Source organism: Anser anser, assembly GCF_964211835.1.
Source record: "Anser anser genome assembly, chromosome: 2".
Lineage (NCBI taxonomy): Eukaryota > Metazoa > Chordata > Aves > Anseriformes > Anatidae > Anser > Anser anser.
The window spans coordinates 133,011,990-133,031,377 of record NC_139721.1 but is presented as its reverse complement, the minus strand read 5'-3'; the positions used below and the strand labels follow the sequence as shown (position 1 = coordinate 133,031,377).

At 33.9% G+C, this 19,388-nt stretch overlaps 1 protein-coding gene across 3 annotated transcripts in view; it reads left to right on the top strand.

The window, feature by feature from the left end:
• LOC310894699 (uncharacterized protein) overlaps positions 1-19,388 on the top strand; it is a 364,639-nt gene that overhangs the window by 303,584 nt on the left and 41,667 nt on the right. For all 3 annotated transcript variants that reach the window (XR_014580102.1, XR_014580103.1, XR_014580104.1), the window contains 4 exons: positions 4,271-4,459; positions 5,462-5,609; positions 13,241-13,421; positions 15,803-15,897. The gene's annotated coding sequence lies outside the window, so the exon portion shown is untranslated. The remainder of the gene's footprint in view (positions 1-4,270; positions 4,460-5,461; positions 5,610-13,240; positions 13,422-15,802; positions 15,898-19,388) is intronic.

The window sequence follows — 19,388 nt, the reverse complement described above, 5'->3', positions numbered from 1 at the left end:
CAAAGATATTAGGAATATTTGATAATATAAATTTCAGTAAAATACAGTAAGACAGTGGAGTAATTTGGCATATATGTCTCTGGAATGGTAAACTCTGATTTATGACTTGTTTTTCAGATCTCTTCTTCCTTTGCAGTCTTCCAAAACTAACTTAACTAAAGTGCAACGACAGGCTTTTTTTTTTTTTTTTAATCCCCCCCATGTCATTACTTTCCCCTGGCATAAAACTCTCTTGCTTTGCATAGCAAATCTGAGCTGTCTGAGATGTGAGGGCAAAGTCTTCATCTCTACCATTTATGACTCTGAATAACTTTCCTTTTTAGATAGCCATAGTAGTTCCTTTATTTGTTTGTCTACCCACACTACCTTCAGAGCTTCCAGACTTGTCTTGGCTATTAATATAGAGCAGATAAATCTCCACAGTTTATAGTTCAGCTCATTCGGTCAAAATAAGGATTTCAGTGTTTTCTTTAACACACAAACTGCAATCTCTGATGTTTCCCTGTCTGCTAGATGAACAGGTTACCTGTCCTTGCACTGGGTGAACAGATAGAGACAAGTGCTGCACAGTTGTCCTAATGTAATTGTTTCCAGTGATAGATCAGAGACCTTCATTTCAATCTCCAAATCTTCTTCCTTTTGCTTTTTCCTTAAAAATCTTGAAGTACAGGTAAATCTGATACATGTTGTGTCTGTGTCATCTTCAAGTGTTTGTTTTCCCGTGTTTGTACTACTACTTCTTACTCATATGTTGTCTGAATATTTTTAGTAACATACAGTTGTGTCAAGGATGAATAAATTTAAAAATTAATGTGGAGAAGATCCATGCAGGATTTCTTGGTAAGCTTTTGGAAATAGTTGGCAGGGGATGACTATATCAGAGGTCTGGCAGAGACGGTGAATTTCCATTGGAACGATATGTAGTGGAATGGCAGGAGATCAAAAAGACACTGGAAGCAATAACAGATGTATTTTTAATTAAGTATACATAGAACAGTATTTCTAAGTTTCATCATCGATATGTCAAACTGAGTAGACACCAAGTGATTCCTCCGTAACAGGGAAGCTTTACCTACTTCTGTGGAAGCATCTGAGAGTTTTGGTCTTGACAAGGCAGGTGGAAGTACAGCTCTGAGCTTCTAAACTTGCTTTATGGTTTCTTCTTTGTTATCCATGTCCCTCTACTTTCTCTATGAAAAAATGCAAAATAAGTCATCTGCATATACTAAATCAGTTCCACCAAAGCAATCTCTATTAGGTGAAATGGGTTCACAAGACATGAGAGTGTGGTAACAGTTTAAAAATGTGGCTTTATTGCCTTTCTGATTTGTAACCCTCTAAGTAACTTTCAACATTTACACTTCTTTCCTCTTCCTTGGTCATTACAAAATATGGAATGTGCATCAGAGAGTGATACAGTTTATCAGAGTATTAGAGTTTATTAGTAGTTCCCAGGGTAATCATTATCAACAGGGTAACTTCTCTGACTACTTGACAACCCCTAGTCAATTCAAGGAATAACTTGCCCATACAATTGTAAATTCTTTTTTAGATATAGTAAATAAACTGTGGTCTTACTGCCAGTCTTCAATTTCTAATCCAACTTATGGTCCTGTCCATCTATCAAAAATAAAAGATAAATGGGAGAATGAATCAAAGGAGAACTTTGGGCTTACGTCACAATTCTGAGATCTAATAACTCCTTTCTCAGAATGTATCAATTAAATTAATGTAAAAATCAAAACTATGAACACAATTTACAATATTTGCTCTCGCAGTGAGAGATATCTATTAAATAGTTAGATATTAATGTCTAACTCTGTTAATTTAGATAAATGCAGGTTTTTTTTTTTTTTTGTACCACACCAAACCTTCATATTGCTCATGAAAGATTAATTCTTGTTCCATTATTATTTTTACTCTGTGTTAATAATGTATTAGATGTGCTTATTGCATATCTGTAGATGTATAGATGGGTACACTTTGGTTAGACCAGTCAGAAGTGTTGAGATCACTCTCACTCCAAAAGGATTCTAATGCTTACTGGTTTCATGTTTTAAGAGAAATGAGTCACTGCATGAAGGAATTTTATTCTAGATGTACTTATTAGATGTGTTGCCTTAGTGAAGATTATACTTTCTGTATTGATCAAACCACTCTCCCCTGGTGTACAGATGATTAATTCCCTATTAACTCCTAAGATATGACTAACCCAAAGAGTATATTTTAATAAGTGGCACTGCTTCCTGCAAAGTGCACACGGAAACACTACATTAAAATTAAGTCCCCTAAAGCCTTGTGTGTTCATTTTTTACCTGTTTACCTTGATGTGTTGTTTCTCTTTATATAACACTTTCCCCTGATTTTGCTGAATAACTTCTCTTTACTTTGATACTTCTGGTATCAAATATAATTCTGGTATCTTTACTTTGAAAGATACCAGGTATATGCTCTGTGCATTTATGTATCTTTATGAGGATACAAAATGTGATAGTGATATGTTTAGAGCTGTTTTTAAAAGTTAGATGATTTTTTAGTCGAAAAAAATATTACAACTCTGCAAAATTTTCTGATGCTGGAAGTTTCTGCCTTTCTGCCCCAGATTAACCAGATGTTCCACAGAGAAAAATATATATATAAAGTCCATAAATCCTTGCTCCAACCAAGTGAGAGAAACTTGTGAACCAAACACCTGAACCTGTGTTTGTGATTCTTGAAACAAAGTATTTGGATTGCTGGTTATTGTGAGTGATACTCTTCCAGTTTCACCTGTTGGTTTTGTTATGTACTGAAGTTTATGTATATGAAGTTTGTATATGTAGTTTTTATTATGCATAGGGAGTTTTATTATGTATACAAAGCTGGACGAATAACTGTTCTGAGGCCTAATGATTTAACATTTCATATAATCTGTGAAAGACCTAGGTTGGTCCAAGTACCAGCACTAATGAAAACTTTGTCACTGAAATCTCTAACAGAAGACTGAGGGGGCCTTAATTCAAGTAATCTATTACTCAGTGATCTTGGCTTGCTTAGACAGTGCGAAATGGCAAAGCTGGAACTGAAGCCTTTATGAATGAGTCTTTATATATGTATGAGAAATTTCAGAAAGGTCATGATTTCATCCTTCGGCAGAATAGGAAGAAAATAAATAAACCTAACGATAACATCAAATATGAAAACTATGCTCTCAGCTACAGAGAAAAAAAATATCCAATTTTTTCATAATTGCCAAACAATAATACAAGGCACAAACTCAAGGGTAGAGTGATAGGCTTTCGGGTCTATCAAGGGTAGGCCTTGAAAAGGTTTTAATCAGAAATGGCTTTTTTGATAGCAAACTCAGAAAAAAATAGCAAGCTTTTTTGATAGCAAGATCAGAAACTTTTTATCTGATCAAAAGACAAGGAGTGAGAAGTGTAGTCGCTCCAATTTTTCCTGGCAGATAGCATTTTCGCTCTGATATGATAACTTGGTTACTTTGTGTGTTATCTTACTACACATGGATGGGATGGGCTAGGCTAGTAACACAGAGGAAAAACTTTGTCCGTTGTCCATAGTGACCATATGAGAATCTAGAACTTGAGAATAAGATATGCCCTACCAATTCTTGTTGATCTGATGAGAATCCACACAAAGACTATTTAAGCATTCCTTATAAATTGAGCCCTTGGTGATTGAAACTCCTTAAAGACATACATTTTTTCAAACGCTTTCCAGGTTTTGGTAAGAGGCCCTCAGAATTGTTTGCAGTATTTCTTGATTTTTTTTTCCTCTTTACAAAATCAAATGAGACAGTACCTTGTTTTCTGTGACACTCTACATACACACAACTGAAATTGTTATTTTATAAAATTTTATTTTATAAATTTATTTATTTATCTCTTATATGATCTCTCTTGCTGTTATAACTCAGCTTTCAGAAGAAATTAGTAGTGTCTTTTGTTTTTGCAGCTCTGTTAATATGGTTGCTTTACCTAAATTTCACATTAGCTGCTGTTTGTAAAGCTGTTCCTGCAAAATGTATGTGTAGGAGAAAACTTGATCATATGAGCAAATCTCTAACACAATATACAACTTGATAAGTGCTATGATTTTGTGTTTGTGTGTGTGTGTGTGCCTTTCTCTGTAAAATGTAGTTTTTAGTTGTCTAACATCTCTAAAGTGGATCTAAACTTGACATCATCTCTGTTGCTGGCTGTGACAATGTCTTCACAGATAACAGTAATCTCTGATTTTTATGACTGTGTAGCTTTGTCTTTTCTTACAGATCATGAATGAAGCTGTTAGTCTGAATCTACTACTGGTCACTTTGTCATCTCACGAAATGCTAACGTATTAAACATCAGGCTGATTGTCAAGCTTTTTCCTGTGAACAGATCTGTGTAAGGGCTCTAGCAAGGCTCACAAAGTTATTTGAGGGCTTCAGAGGATTGGTGAATGCTGCAACATGGATTAAGTAAGTACAAATCAAGATAGACTTTCAGTGGCATTATGAACAAATGAAGGAATGCTTTTTTTTTTTTTTTGAAATTTTGCAGTATCCCACCTTTTTCTCCTGACAACTGTTTATTCATATCTTATGATTTTATAATGTTGGTGCTAAATAATATTGGAAGCTTCAAATAATATACATTGTGAGTTGCTTTAAAAAATCACAACCATCTTTGGTGTGGAATATCTTTTGTTGTGAATTAAAACGAAACAAGTCCTATATTTAACTACAAGCATTTTGAACGGTGTCATTTTCCTCTATTCAGAACTGTTTCAACACAAGTATTTTAGAATGAATTTCATAATCCATAACAAATTAATCAGGAAATAAAATGACAACATTGGCTATTTTGTCTGTCTTCTGAATATGGTTCACTGTTTTTAGCCAAAATTTAAATAATGAGACTGTGGATTGTTTTAAAAGACTTTAAATTAATTTTAAACATTTAGATTACCCTGACTAGACAATACTCCTGTTTTTTGTTTGTTTTTTAATACTCTGCATATAACCTCTATGAGCAGGATTCTGTAGGGGGAAAAAAAAAAGTGAATTTCAAATAAACTTTATTGAAACTCTCCAAAATGCCTGCTTAAAATGTCATAGCTTGACAAGCATATTTTAACCTACTGTGAAAATAGAAATGGAAAATGAACATGAAAGGTCAAAATAACAGCAAAAAAAAAGAGGAATAGTTTAGTTTTTTTTTTTTTCATAATTTTCTTTTTGTATTCAGTGCTCATCATTCAGTATTCATCTAATACTGAGTATTAGATGAATTAGATCATTTGGAGTTTAAATAGTAGGAAATACCCCAAAACATCTTTTAAAAGCATGCTGAAGCATGGCTTAAATTTGTCTTTACTGAATGCCCTGAAGTAAATATATGATTTTTTAAAATTATTTTCTATATATTTATATATATTCTTTTGAACAGGAAGCACAAATATTTCTGTAAATCTCTTCTAGAATCAAAAAGACTCTTCATGGCAGTAAGATATCCCCTGCTTTATCAATACAAAACAAACTTCCTTTGATGAGAACTGATCCATAAGTCCATCTTGTTCACTGTTCAGCACTGGAATAGCAGAAGCCCATAAACCTGCTCACCAACTGGGTATGCTCTCCAACATCCACAATCAATGGATGAGGGATAATACAGTATCTGTGCGCACTTATTTCCTCTGATATCTACTTTTTAAACTGTTTGTCCATTTATTTATTTTCTTCTTGAACGTAGTATTTGCTCCAACAATATGTTTGACCCCATTACAGAAGCATTATCTTTTCTATAGAGAAGTACTTTGCTCTGTCTTATATCCAAGCTGACATCCAATTTCAGGAATTAACTCTAGTTCTGGCTAGTGTTGTGAGATTTGTTGAACAGTGGTTTTGCCACTTTTATTGCTAGGATCTTTCCTGTCACCTTTATCATAGCCTTTCTCATACTATATCCTTGCTCACTTTAGCTCTCCAATTGAAAAGTCCTAACACTTGCGAGACTGTCTTGCCGCTCTGTCAAGACAGCTTCACCATGTCCTTAAATACGTTATTTGCTCTTCTCTGTCCCTCTCCTAACTCCACTACATCCTTGACATGGAGACCACTAATGCACACAGTTCTGTAGTGACAATATAATGTACTCTATCCTTTCTCAAAGGAAATGATGGTGCACAGCACTTTATTTTTTGTTTGTTGTTTCAGTTTTTTGATTTTTTTTCTTGTTTGTTTGTTTGTTTTTTGCCTCTGTTGGACTTTGAGCCAGTGGATTTGCAGAGCTGTCCATGACGTCCCTGGCTTCTTTTTTCTGAGTATTAACTCTCATTCACAAGTTTTTCATGTGCCTAAGACATTGCAGAGGGCTCACAGAAAATAAAACAATTTCATAAGGAAAGTCTAGTGACTGCAAGGCAGATTTCAACTTTTTTTTTTTTTTGAGTGGGTTTACAAAGGAAGTAAAGTTGTACATTCTGTAATACTTTCTTCCTTCTACGAAAGGGTACTGTTTAGATGGTTAATATATCAGAGCATCTGTATGTGGAAAGCTGTTCCCTAACAAACCTGCACACAAATATTTGCCATATGTCCTATCAATTTTTCAAAATATTAATACAGAAGTATTAATATTGTATTTGCTTTCTGAACAGGATGAATAACTTGATGTGGCCACATTATCATAATGTAACATTTGATCACTGATCTGTATTACAAAACTGTAGGATCAATTCAATATAAATATCACATACTAATTGTTTAACCTATCTTCCCACCTTGTTCAGAGCACTTCGGTGTTAAGTATAAAATGTGCCAGGGTTACGATTTCTGGCAAATCAATAAAACTGAAGAAGGATTTGGGACCAAAGCGTTACTTGTCTTAACAAGAACATGTATGCCTCTCAAACTAATGAATCATCAAGTGTTATTGGATTTTTTCTCCCCTTAAAGTTTTTGAATATGCTAGACTTTTTAAATAGGAGAGTAAATGTTAACAGCTTTGCAAATTAGCTGTGATTCTGTACTTTGGACTATGACACTCATTACTATACTTTTGTTCTGTCATTTCCATTCTTTGATAAATGTATCTGGATCAAATGTTTCTGCATTTTTGTTTTGTTTATTTTATCTCTTCAGTGTGTACAATAGAAGAGTTTAAGTCAATGTTACTAATTACATCCACCATATAGATGAGCAGATCTCCCCTTATATTTTTCATTTAGGGCAGTATTGTATGGGGACACTTACTTACTCAATAATGAGTTTACTCAGACAAAGTTTAAGGTCTCTGAACTTGGGTAAACAGAACTGTGTCTAGGACTCTTGTGAGAGCATCTATGTTGTGTGGAAGCTGCTCCTCTAGAAAGGATGCTTTCTTCCTCAGAAAAACATATTCACACCCATGCAAGTATTATAAAAGGGTTGGTAGTGATCCTTCTGCTTACTGCTGAGCTGTTGTGGAAGTTGAAGGAGTATGAGAGGAAGGAGAGAATCTGCGACAAGTAAAGAATGCAGATGATCTTTCCAAAGCTGTTAATGAAGTGTTCCTTCTACATGGAATTTTCATTTACAGCTTTCATTTTCCTGGGCCCAATTAAAGACCACAACTGTACATTTATTTTTCTTTAAGTAAATGCTTAAATCTCTTTTAGTAGGATTTTTCATATGTGTCAGGAGTAAAATCATTGGCTTATGTGCTTTGATAAGTGAGTATAGACTGCCAGACCAGGGCCTTAATGTGTACTCTTGCCTTTAGGAAGCCTTCTCTTTTTAAACCTACTGAAAAAACGTTACTTTTAACTGATTTCTAGTTGAACTGGATCTAGCATAATATCAAAGTGTGTGCTAGAGGCCTTCAGCAAAGTACTATGATTCTATATTTAAGTCCATGAGTACTTACACCTCTAGGGAAACCACATCAGACTTAAAGTCATGAAATGCTCTATATAGGGAGAGGCAAGATTTAGGTGTCATTGCCCTAATGGACTTAGAAGCAGTGAACAGAACAAACATAGCAGCAATATGATCAGCTTATTTAGTATTACCTAGAAGGTTAGTTTGCTTTCAAAATTGCTGAAGAAAATGCAGAACACCTCTATGAAGCATAGCATAGAGGATGTAGTAATAATACCTGCATGCGAAAAAATGCCTAGGTAAAAACCTTAACACTAGTGTTAGCTGAACAGCCTATCCCTACAGGCAATAATTTTGAAGTGGCTTTAAGAAAGATATGATCCACCAGTCTTACAAAAATTATCTCTATGGAAATATGTGTTTCTAGGACATCCATGTAGATTTTTGTTTGTTTTAGATTTTTCTTCTTATATCACATCTCTGTGAAAATGCAAATGTGAGAAGCTATTCATATTTACCTAAGCAGACACGTAACCTTCAGCTTGTAGATCTGCTCAATTTTTATTGATGCTAGGCTAGTATCATTTTTCTGTGGTGTTGAAAGAACAATCCTGGTCTAATACACTAGAAAGTAAGTTTGTCTTATCTTTACTGACATGAATTATGTTATTAATTTAATTGAGGGTTTTTGTCCCAGGAAGTATTATTTCTCAAGTTATGGTGTAAGTTTAAACAGCAGCAAAAATCCCAGATGAAACTTCAAATGCAGTTAACACTAAACATAGACTGAAAAACTAATGACATCTATGCAGAAGTTTATGTATTTATCAACTGTAGAAACTCAAAGTTTATAAAGGTCTCATCCAGTCATAAACTGTTCATGCTTGATTCTTTTCAGTATCTACAAGACAGAACTCATGCATACGTACACTCCCAGGCAGGTGATACATAATTGAGCAGATTTCTTATCAGATCAAAAAAAACTTAATGGTAAGACCTCATCTTAGAACTCATAGTACAGTGATATGATCTGGAGATGGCAAAGACAGAATAATTCATTATTGGTTTGATTCTGCAGGACAGTTGAAAATGTGAATGCTGAATATAGCTGAAGAATTTTATTTTATTTTATTTTATTTATTTATTTATTTATTTTAAGTCCAGCACAGTTTCTTATTATTTACTGGAGAATATTGCAGAGAGGGAGTCTGCAAGTTTGCAAATTATTTACAGGAGTTAAAAAAAATATATATAAAGGACTACGCTAAAATACCATTGCTAGAGTAAGGAAGGACATAACCTCCTAATCATAAATAAACCATGAAGGTCACGGTCAACACACAGATGACAGAATGCAACTGAAGGACCACTTCAGTCAACTGAGCCTCAGGCACTGGAGAAAAATTGTACATAAGTGTACTGATATGTCAGAAGGCAATAAAGAACCAGAAATACCATCAACTTCAGGATGACATTCGCAGAAACCTGAACTCTAACAGCATTGATCTTACGTGTAAAGGCAGGCAGAAAATGATTGAAGTTGACAGAAATTGTGAATTTAAAAGACAAATCTTAATCCTAAATCAGAAGTAATGAAACTAATAGTGTTTGTGAGCAATGTACTGTACATACATATAACATAGTAGAACACGCAACACCAGTGCAATAAAGAGTTTAAAAATAAACTGAAAATAATCTGATGGCAAAGTTTACTAAACAATTTGCTATGAATTATGTACCTTCAAAAGGAAAAGTAAAATATTTTAAGAGAATATCTTGAACTACTGAATGGCATCCAGATTGTCGTGCATCTGGAAGAGTCATTGCTGGTACCGCTAAAACAATCTTTTAAAAGGGTTTAAAAGTTATCTTTCATTTTTAATCTATAATTAGGTATACTATGGATGTAAATGATAGTTTTAAAATATATAATTATCTGGGAACACCTTTATATTTTCATCCAGTGAAAACTGGCATTTTCTTGTTCTGAGTCAACTGACTTGCAGGGACATATAACAGCTAAGCCTATGGCACTTTTTTTTACCACTCCTATCTTCAAACTATTTCCACTGAGAATTTCAGGTATAGGAATGCAGAAGCAGTCTTTCAAAACAAATTTCTAATATTTAAATGGCACTATGAGTTTTCTGTAAGAGGTTTTGTAGAAACCTCTTGTATTGTTCATATATTAATCCCAGTGAAAAGCTAAAATATCACCTACTTTGGTAGTGAGCCTGAACTTCCACTCCCACAATACTTAAAGTAAGATAGTGTGTCCTCATCTCTGAAGCAAAGACACTTGCTGGTCCCTTATACAATAACCAGAGTATATATCTCCCAGTCTATTTTCTTATATTTCTTGTAATTAGATATATACAACCTTTTATTTGACAACAAAAATTAAATGAGCATTTAGGAAAATTTAGAAGCCAGCAAACACGGCCCAGTATTTGTTAAAAAGACTGCATTTAAATGTTGTATCATACTACATCAGATACTGATGGTTAAATAGGCTTTAGGATCTACCTCTTTTCAGCTCTAATTTTTATGAGTCCATATAGATGATATTCTTGTTTTAATTTCATACAATTAAAAATTAGTTTCTGTAAAAGTGGAGAAAAGTGAGAAGTCTAACTGTTGTATATGTTTTCTTAGTTACATATGAACCAGTAAGATTTTTTTTTTATAGATTGCTCTTGTGTTCTCTACAACATTTTAAAGTATATCATAGTATCAGTAGCTGAATTCTAATTTCCTATATACTTATGCTTTAAGTGCACACCACACCAAAAGTATTCAGAGCTTGCAAAGATAAGTGACTCTTACTGGTTTATTACTGGAGATTTGACAGATTTGTGAATATAGCGTCTTAAATTAAATTTTACCAAATTTAATTTATTGATGTTTTATATTGTTTTGTATAGGTTATTTATTATTTTTATTTTTGCAAATAACTAAGCTTAAAAAAAGAAAACTCCACAAGTGAAGTATTTAATAAAAAGTGTTTGTAGGAGCAAAAGGAAAAGGAACTACAGAAAATTCACTCAACATCAAAATTGGTCTACATTCTATTCTACAAGATAATGGATTAAAAGCTATGACTCCTACACTACGCTTCATCAGGTGTTTCTCATAACAAAGAAACATACTGCTTGGTTTGAGCTGTGGGGAATAATTGCAGAACCATTGTCTTTTACTGAAAGCTAATCAACACAGTTCAGTCAATAATCACTAGATGGAAGGAAAGCTGAGTCCTGTAATTATGCAATCATCTTATATATTGAAAGAACCACTGCCCTACATAGAAACAGAAAATTGCCAGTACATTTGCAGTGGATGAAGACAGCTGGTTCCTAATTTTAAAAATATAGTATCTGTCCAAAGTTCTATTTTTCCTCATGTAGGTCTCTTACCAAGTTCATTGTCTCTTAGTATGCAAGTCTAATATCATGGGGAAAACATTATCAGAAATATTAATGATTTGTTTCTGAAAACAGAGGGATGTGACAAAATAATTTCAGCTCAAGTTGGTGATGCTAAACATGAAGTAACTGACCTATGAAGTTGCCTTAGCTATCAATACCTCTAAACTGATAACATTAGCAAATTTAGTGTTGTGTTAGCTTTAAAAAGTCTGGTCATTACCTGGAGTTAAAGGAATTCCTTTAATCTTGAGCATCTAAAAAATCTGGAAGATAAGAGTTGCATTGTAGATGATATGACAGCTAGAAATATAACAAAATAAATATGTTCACTTCGCTTATTTATTTATTTATTTTCCCCAGGATCAACTGTCTAAACTGAGTTTTGTTTAACTTTGATGTTTAAACAGGATTTGTTTGCTGATAGTCACTAGAGGACTAATAATCACCTTTTATGCTTTGGTAAACCAGTTGGCTACAAAAACAGAATATTTGTCCATTGCCCATGCCAAAGTAAATGTTTTGAAACCCTATCAGAATCTAATTCTGGTTGAAACTGAAAGAATGCGAGAGAAACTAATGTGCTTATAGGCCTCTCCTCACTTGCAAGTTCACATTAAGCTTCACAAGGCCTTAATGAAACTCATTTGTTTTCTGAAGTTTTCCCCTATCCAAATACCTTTAACAAATCAAGGTCAAATCCAATTCAGTGACTGCTGTGACAGGAGCGAAGAGTCCATTGAAAGTCAATACCTTTCTTGTCTTTGGCTCATCATGGAGGATCTTTAAGAATCACCAAGCTAACCCCTAAGCAGAAAATGAATCTAGGAAACTAAATAGCTCATCTGAGTTGATATTATTAAAAAAACAAAAACAAAAAACAAAAACAAGCTTCTCCTCAACTTCCCTCCTCCCCTGTCCAAATTTATCTCTTCTATCATCTCAAATATTTGAGAACTAATTTTAAACTGAAATTATTTTTGGACTTTGATTCAGGTGGAATTAGATCTAGTTTGAAAGAAAAAAGAAACTCTCCAGTTTTATTTATATCCACAACTATAACATTAATGTCTAAGGTATTCTAAAGTCATAGGCACATATTTTGACTCTTGCAAACTAGTTCACTTCATAACAACTAAAGAGAACTAAAAAGAATATGATTTTATCTTTAAAAACAAGCAATTGTTTAAAGGTTTTCATAAGAAAATTACATAAATGTTAAATTGATCTGAAAAGTGAGTAATTGCTCAAGTTATTGACCTATAAGAAGAAAAACAAAAACAAACAAACAAAAAAGAAAATGGAGTGCTAAATTTATATAATGTTGATTTATTGCTAACATTAACTAAAGCTTTAAAAGTGTTCTCCATAAAATATAGCTAGAAAATATTTTTCAACTTCAATATTATTTCACTGCTCCCATTACCAAAACTGAAATTAATCCCCTTTCAAATGTTTTCTCTTATTCCTTGCTTTAGCTCTTTCTTGATATGAGAGGACTTGGGTTTGCCAACAGAGGGCAATAGTCAAGCTGGGAAAGACTGCATCCATCATTTTTGTAACTTCTAATGAGTCAGAAGGACACATAGAATCCTCATCTGCTTTTATGGATATTGCTGTGTAATTGCAGTGTAATTATGGCGCACAACAGCTTCAGAAAATTATCCTTGAAGAAAACAGCTGGTTCTCTTTAACAAACAGAGATGAAATCTTGTCAATTAAAAAAAAAAAAAAATCCAAAGGAAAAATACTAAAAATATATGCCAATAATAAACAGGCAACGACAACAACAAAAAAAGAAATAACATAAAAAAATTGAAATGAATAAATGAGATAAACTACTATGAAAAATAAGACTAAAGTATAAAACATTAGAAAATTACAATGATGTGAATGAGCTTTCATTATAACGCTTTATGTTACTAAGCAAACAGGCTCACTGAAAAGATTTCCATTTTCCTTTTCCACTCTTATGTAGTACGTAAGACCCCAGTCTTGAAAGTCCTTGTACATGCTTTACACACAGTAGAAGAAATCCCCTTGGTTTCAGTGGTGTTTCACAGCGTGATAAGGCCAGCCCTGAGCCCCATGCTATAGTTCCAAAGTCATGAAGCTTCCCAAGCTTTCATCTGCCAAATGAATACCAACAGGCTCTGCAGGTGAGTTGGGGGGGGAGGGTGGGGTAGGTCAAGGGTAGGGTGCTGATGTCTGGGGCCAGGCCTAGGTGGGCAGATGAAGGAGGAGGAGAAACTGTGTGAAGAGCTGAGCATGGGTGCGGTGGTTCTTGGTTATGGGGAGCAGAGCTTGCAAAGAGCAGGTTTTAGCCAGTTTGGGAACAGGACTAAGCCAACTCCACCACAGGCCTGGAAGTATACCAACTGACATTATCTATAGACATGGCTGTTTGGTGTAGTTCTATAATGTGGAAACAACAAAAAAGGAAAAGGAAATGTTAGAAAACACTTTCTGGTATCTACAACAAGTGTTTCCAAGATTTTTGAAATCTATATTGATATATAAATACAATTATTATTATGTAATTAAACTTTATTAAAAACTACTCTAAAACAACAACAATACATGTGGAAACATGCCATAAAGCAATTGTCTGTAAGCCCTAGGGTGAGCAATCGTTCAGCACTGAAGATCTTTATTTCCATATGGTAAAGTGGTGAATTGAGGGAATAGCCTTATCTCCCATGTATTAATTTGCATACCTGTTATGTGGCTCTTCTGTAGGTAATAGGTAAACAGATAAGAGGAAAAAAATGTACATGTACATCATACCAGCTGTACATTTCACAGATTTATGAAGTAAGTTGGACTATCTTCAAATTAACTAAATTAAACTTGAAAGTATTTAGCCAAGGTTACACAGAGGAATTTTGTTTGAAATACAATATGATCTGTGAAACTTTGAAAAAGATTACATCTTTTTGTTTATCAAAACCATATTAGCATTTTATAATTTACAAATGTTTAGAAATTTTATGAACATTTGAAATATACATTAATTCTGTAGTCTATGTCTGTACTACATTATTGAAGTATCACTTGTGGTTCCTCATTTAAGGATGTGTTTTGCACTTGAAATAGGGTTATTAAGGTAGAATGATACATTTTCAGTCAATTTAACAGCATAACTAATACTAAATTAAACCCACAGCATATGTTATGTGAAGAAATTAGCATTTCTGAAAAAACTATTTAACTTACTTAATGGTGCATGACTTTTTAGCTTCTTGCATTCCATTTTCCTATTTGTTTAATTTTGGTGTAAACTGATTAGGCTGAAGAAAAACTCAAATCATAGAGAGAGTTCATGCTTGTATATGTGTATTCTTCTCTGTATCTGATGCATCGTGAGACTTGCCCAAATATTTGTACAGGTTAGTCTCTAAAAGTTGATCCACTCTGTGAACAACGTTATTGCTCCATTGAATTGAAGTTTTCATTTAGTTCAAGGGCTTTGAACAATATTGGGAGTATTAGAAGTATGAACAACTAGAAATATAGATACAGTTAATTGGGTAGGGACCCATGTATTTGTATCAGTGGCCTAAATTCTACCTGCCATTTTCAAATGTGCGTTCTGGATTGGCAAAGTGGCAATATGCTTAAAGAATATGAAGAATACGTGTACAAGCAACATTGCTACTAAAAACTAGCTAACTTCAGAGAGAAAAAAAAAAAAAAGTTTGATAATATTCTAGCTACTACAATGCAAAGTACCTTTTGCACTGTTATCTGTTACACAATATGGGGAACAAATAATCTTAAACTAAAAAACGTTTGGTTGATGTTGCCATTTATCCTGGTCAGTGAAAGGCTGGGGAAAGTCACCATTAGGGATATTTCTTGCCAAGAAGACAAAAAGATAAATGAGAAAGAAAGGCTTCATGAAAAGGCAGCTGGAATGTGTTACTGTCATTGGAGGAATATCGCTAAATAGTGCAACTGAACAAAACATTGAATAGACTTGGACCTGTGTTTTGACATGTTCAAGCCACGGTTCCATTTTATTGATATTTATCATAATTAAAACAATAACAGTGATAAATTTCATGTAGAAAATAACACCTATTCTCCTGTAAATTCCACTGATTACTGAAAGAAATACTTAGGTATTAAAATTCACTATGGACATTCACTTCAAGAAATGACAGCTCTGTTTTTAAATCAAAGTGCTTCATTAACAATAACAGTTTTACCATACAGATATTTATATTTCTCTTTAAAAATATGATTATGAAAAAAAATATATTCCTATTTGTGCTAACACTATAAATGGCAGCCAGTTTTTGTATATTCAGAGAAGGAGGTACCCCATAAGTTGTTAATAATTTAAGGACAGACACAAAGATGGACACTGGAAGGAAGAAACAAATTTGTTGGTACACCAAGGACAAAGAATTTTTTTATCAGCAGGCATTATGTATACTATGGTTGAGTGAATGATACTACCATAATGTAGTAGTATTGATGTGAAGAACAATTGGCTCATATAAATGTCAATGTTTATTCCTTGATCTGTTTCTAGAAAAATTTCAAAGTTGAAAACACCGAGGGTGAAACTGACCGTGCGTGCCAGATCTACTCTGTAAGCAGCACCTCTAAGTGCAAAGGGATTTCAAAGTAAGGAAGAAACAGTTTTTCAGATTGCAACTTTTTGGCTTGGTAATTTGGTTGTTGTCGTAGCACAACAGGATTCTTTGGGTATCAAGCTATACAGTGGTAACAGACCACATGATATGTTTGATGGATTTTGTTATAACTACACACACTGATTACCAGTATAATTAAGCCTGAGCAGAATGTATGCAATCTAAGCATACAAAGGGAAAGGGGAAAAACACATGACATGTAGGCAATGCACAATACTGATAATGATTAATCTTATCCAGTGATGAACCAAAGTAGGGAAAGTTGTCAGCCTCTTATATTCTCTGTCATGACATCAGATGTGTCTTTCTCCAGCCAGCACCCCTGGGTGAGCCAGCAACTACCTTGAGTTGGTGTTGGCGTATTCTTTTTACAGGATCAAGACTCCATACCAATTGCATGATTGACAGGATGACGTGAGATATGTCTTTTACATAAGGACCTGAGAACAAAATCTAGGTAGCTGGTGATGTGTAAATCTGATGGTCATTTGATGTCCCTAAGGAGGACATTGTTTAGACTGTGATTCAATTTCTCACAGGTTCCTTTGTATAAGCTGGTTATGCAAGCATGCTATGCAAACATTCTCATTGACCCATACCATAGCTGAGTTAAGGAGTGCTTCACCACAGTTGTGAAACTTCGTTATGGTTGAAAAAAAAAAAAGACTAGAAATCTCTACTTGTCTAGGTGATTAGTCATATTAGTGACATAACTGTATTTAAATTCAGGTGTTTAGGTGCAAATGCAAAGTTACTGTACATGCTCAAAAAGTGTTGTTGTTTTTTTGTTTGTTTGTTTTTGTTTGTTTGTTTGTTTTTCCAGTCCTGTGACCTAGTTGCAGGTTTATGTGTCCCAGATAAGTAGAAGTAGCAAGCACCTACTTGTTTGCTACTTCTACCAGTGTTGGTTGGGTGTGAGGGCTCTCACAATGGCCAATGTGTTTTGATTCCTAGTTTTTATCCTCTTGTTTTCATACAAAATGGTTGTGACTCAGTTGCTTTTCATACAGGAACTTAGGATTTGTGGCCTTTTTTGTGAGATGGTTTTCACCTCTGTGTTGCCAATTATGACACTGAGAGAAGCAATGGAAACACTTCTGTTGGAAGAACATAACTCATATGAGCAGAGTTTTTGTGGGGAGTAGTATTTCAAGGCCATGTCTCAGATTTATTTTTCATCACGCAGAAAGGCGTAGTTGAGTAGATGTAACTGTCTCAGTGATGATGGGAATGTCAAGATTTTCAGTCTTGTTTGGAGCTCTACTTATAATACTTTTCTGAACTTCACCTGCTAGTTTAGGTGGTGTAGTAACAATGGAAGTTTTTTAAAGTCCTCTATATTATTTCTACTTGTAGTGAGATGTCAGTTTTAGAAAATGCTTTCTTAACGCTTGTTTATTTCAAGGTCAGATAAAAGAAAGACTGTGTTCGCATCAACTCAGAAAATTAAGCAAAATGTGTATTTATCTGAAGTTCAGACATATATGAGTATTTGAGGTAAAATTCATAAAAAACTCATTTAAGAGTGGTGAGATTTTCACATCCACATAAATACCTTAAAACATAGCTTCAAAAAGATATTTAAGATAAGACATGTCTGTAATCATGTCTTGCATCTCAATAGCTTTGTTTTAGGTGAGATTATTCCATAAATCTTAATGACTATATACTTTACTTTTTATTCCTTTGAAAATGTATATGGAATTTAGTTCCGTTTGTTAATGAAGTTTGGTAAGTCATCCCAAATCTCATTCCAAATTTATATTAAATTTAGAAGACTTCAGAAGGCAATCACTATCCCACATTGTTTCAATTTAGTTTGTACTATCAAGAATTTTTTGCTGTGAGGTATCTTCAAATAGTATTTCCCTCAGCCATCCTGAATCCGCTACCTGTTAGTAGAATCTCTCAGAGAAAATGGAAGGGAAGGGAAAGGAGGGGAAGGGAAGGGGTAGATTATGTCTTTCTCTTAGCACCAGTTTTGCAGCTGAACATCACTTTTTAACTGTTAGGTGAAAAACACTTGTTCTCATTTTCTGTTAATCCCCTTACCCAAATCTACCCAATTCTAAAATGCAGGTAGTCAGAAACTCCATGAATACAGCTTAGCTTCTCAAGGAAACCAACAGTCTCAATCAATAATTTATTTTGATTTTTGCTTCTAATTTTTGAAGTCAGGCTAGAATGACATCACTGCATAGAAAAACGTGTTGTCTTCCTAAAGAATTCCGACCAGTGCTATGGCCTGTTCTGAAAAGAACCACAAAGCTACATGCCACCTAAAAAATCACTATATTCACTCAAAACATTGCAAATGATTTAAAATTTTTCCAGCTAGAAAATCTCCTATTTCAAAAGAAGATTTATTTTTAAATTATCCTTAGTTGTGAAGGGGAACACAGAACATATGTGAGCATTTCCAATGTATTTCCTGCCACCGAGACCTCCATTTTCCATCTAGTCAATTGCAAGTACCCAAAGTTGGCCATGAGCCTGTTTCTGAGAGACCTTCTTCACCAACATATGGCTGTGCTCAGAATGATTGCTCTGGCCTTCAGTCTGTTCATTTACGTCTAATGAGGTCCACAGAGGTGACTGTATGACTCATACAATGAAGTCATTTTTTCAATTAGCATTCTGACAAATGCATTATAAGTAGAGCTTCAATAGGTCTCCACAGCTGGGGGAGAGATCAAATATCACAAAATACTCAGTTACTTTCTTCTGATCTGATCAGAGAAATTTCATTCACTCTTGAGTATGACTGTTCATACAACAGATGAATATTGCATGTCTGAGGAGTGTGACCCATTCCTAAATCAAATTCTTTCTGTATCTGCAAGCCAAAGTGCTCATGCAAGGCACAAAATTAACCTTAGACTTCAGTAGGTAGTCACAATGTTCATTCTAAAAAGCCTTCCTTTTATTAGGAAGTCTTTTATTCATTATTGTGGGATATAATGTTTAGAAATGTAAGCAGCTGACACCTAATGGAAGAGTTTTAAGTAACTAATTGAATAGACATTCTTCCTGTGTGCCTTTTTCTTTTCATTTTTTTTATTTGTGAACATTCACCAATACCGATTTTGTTGCATGAATATGTGAAGAACAAGGGAATCAGAAATCACCTAAAGAGTATGCAATATTTTTAATTTGTTATTGGGTAAGAATTATTTATTTTCATGTTTAAAAATATTTGTCTATTTAGAAACCAAAATCAAAACCAAATGATTTAGATAGCAGTTATGATCTACAAATTGTGAATAGTCAAAGTAAATTGTCAGCAAATCACCACAAGTACTGAAGTTCAATACATAAACTGTTTGCAGATCTAATGAAAACAATGAATAATTTTATAGAAACTTAAATTCTTTACTAAACAATCTGGAACAGAATAATATAATATATTATTTTAGACAATTTATGCATTATGAACAATTCGGCTATCCCTAATTGAGAATT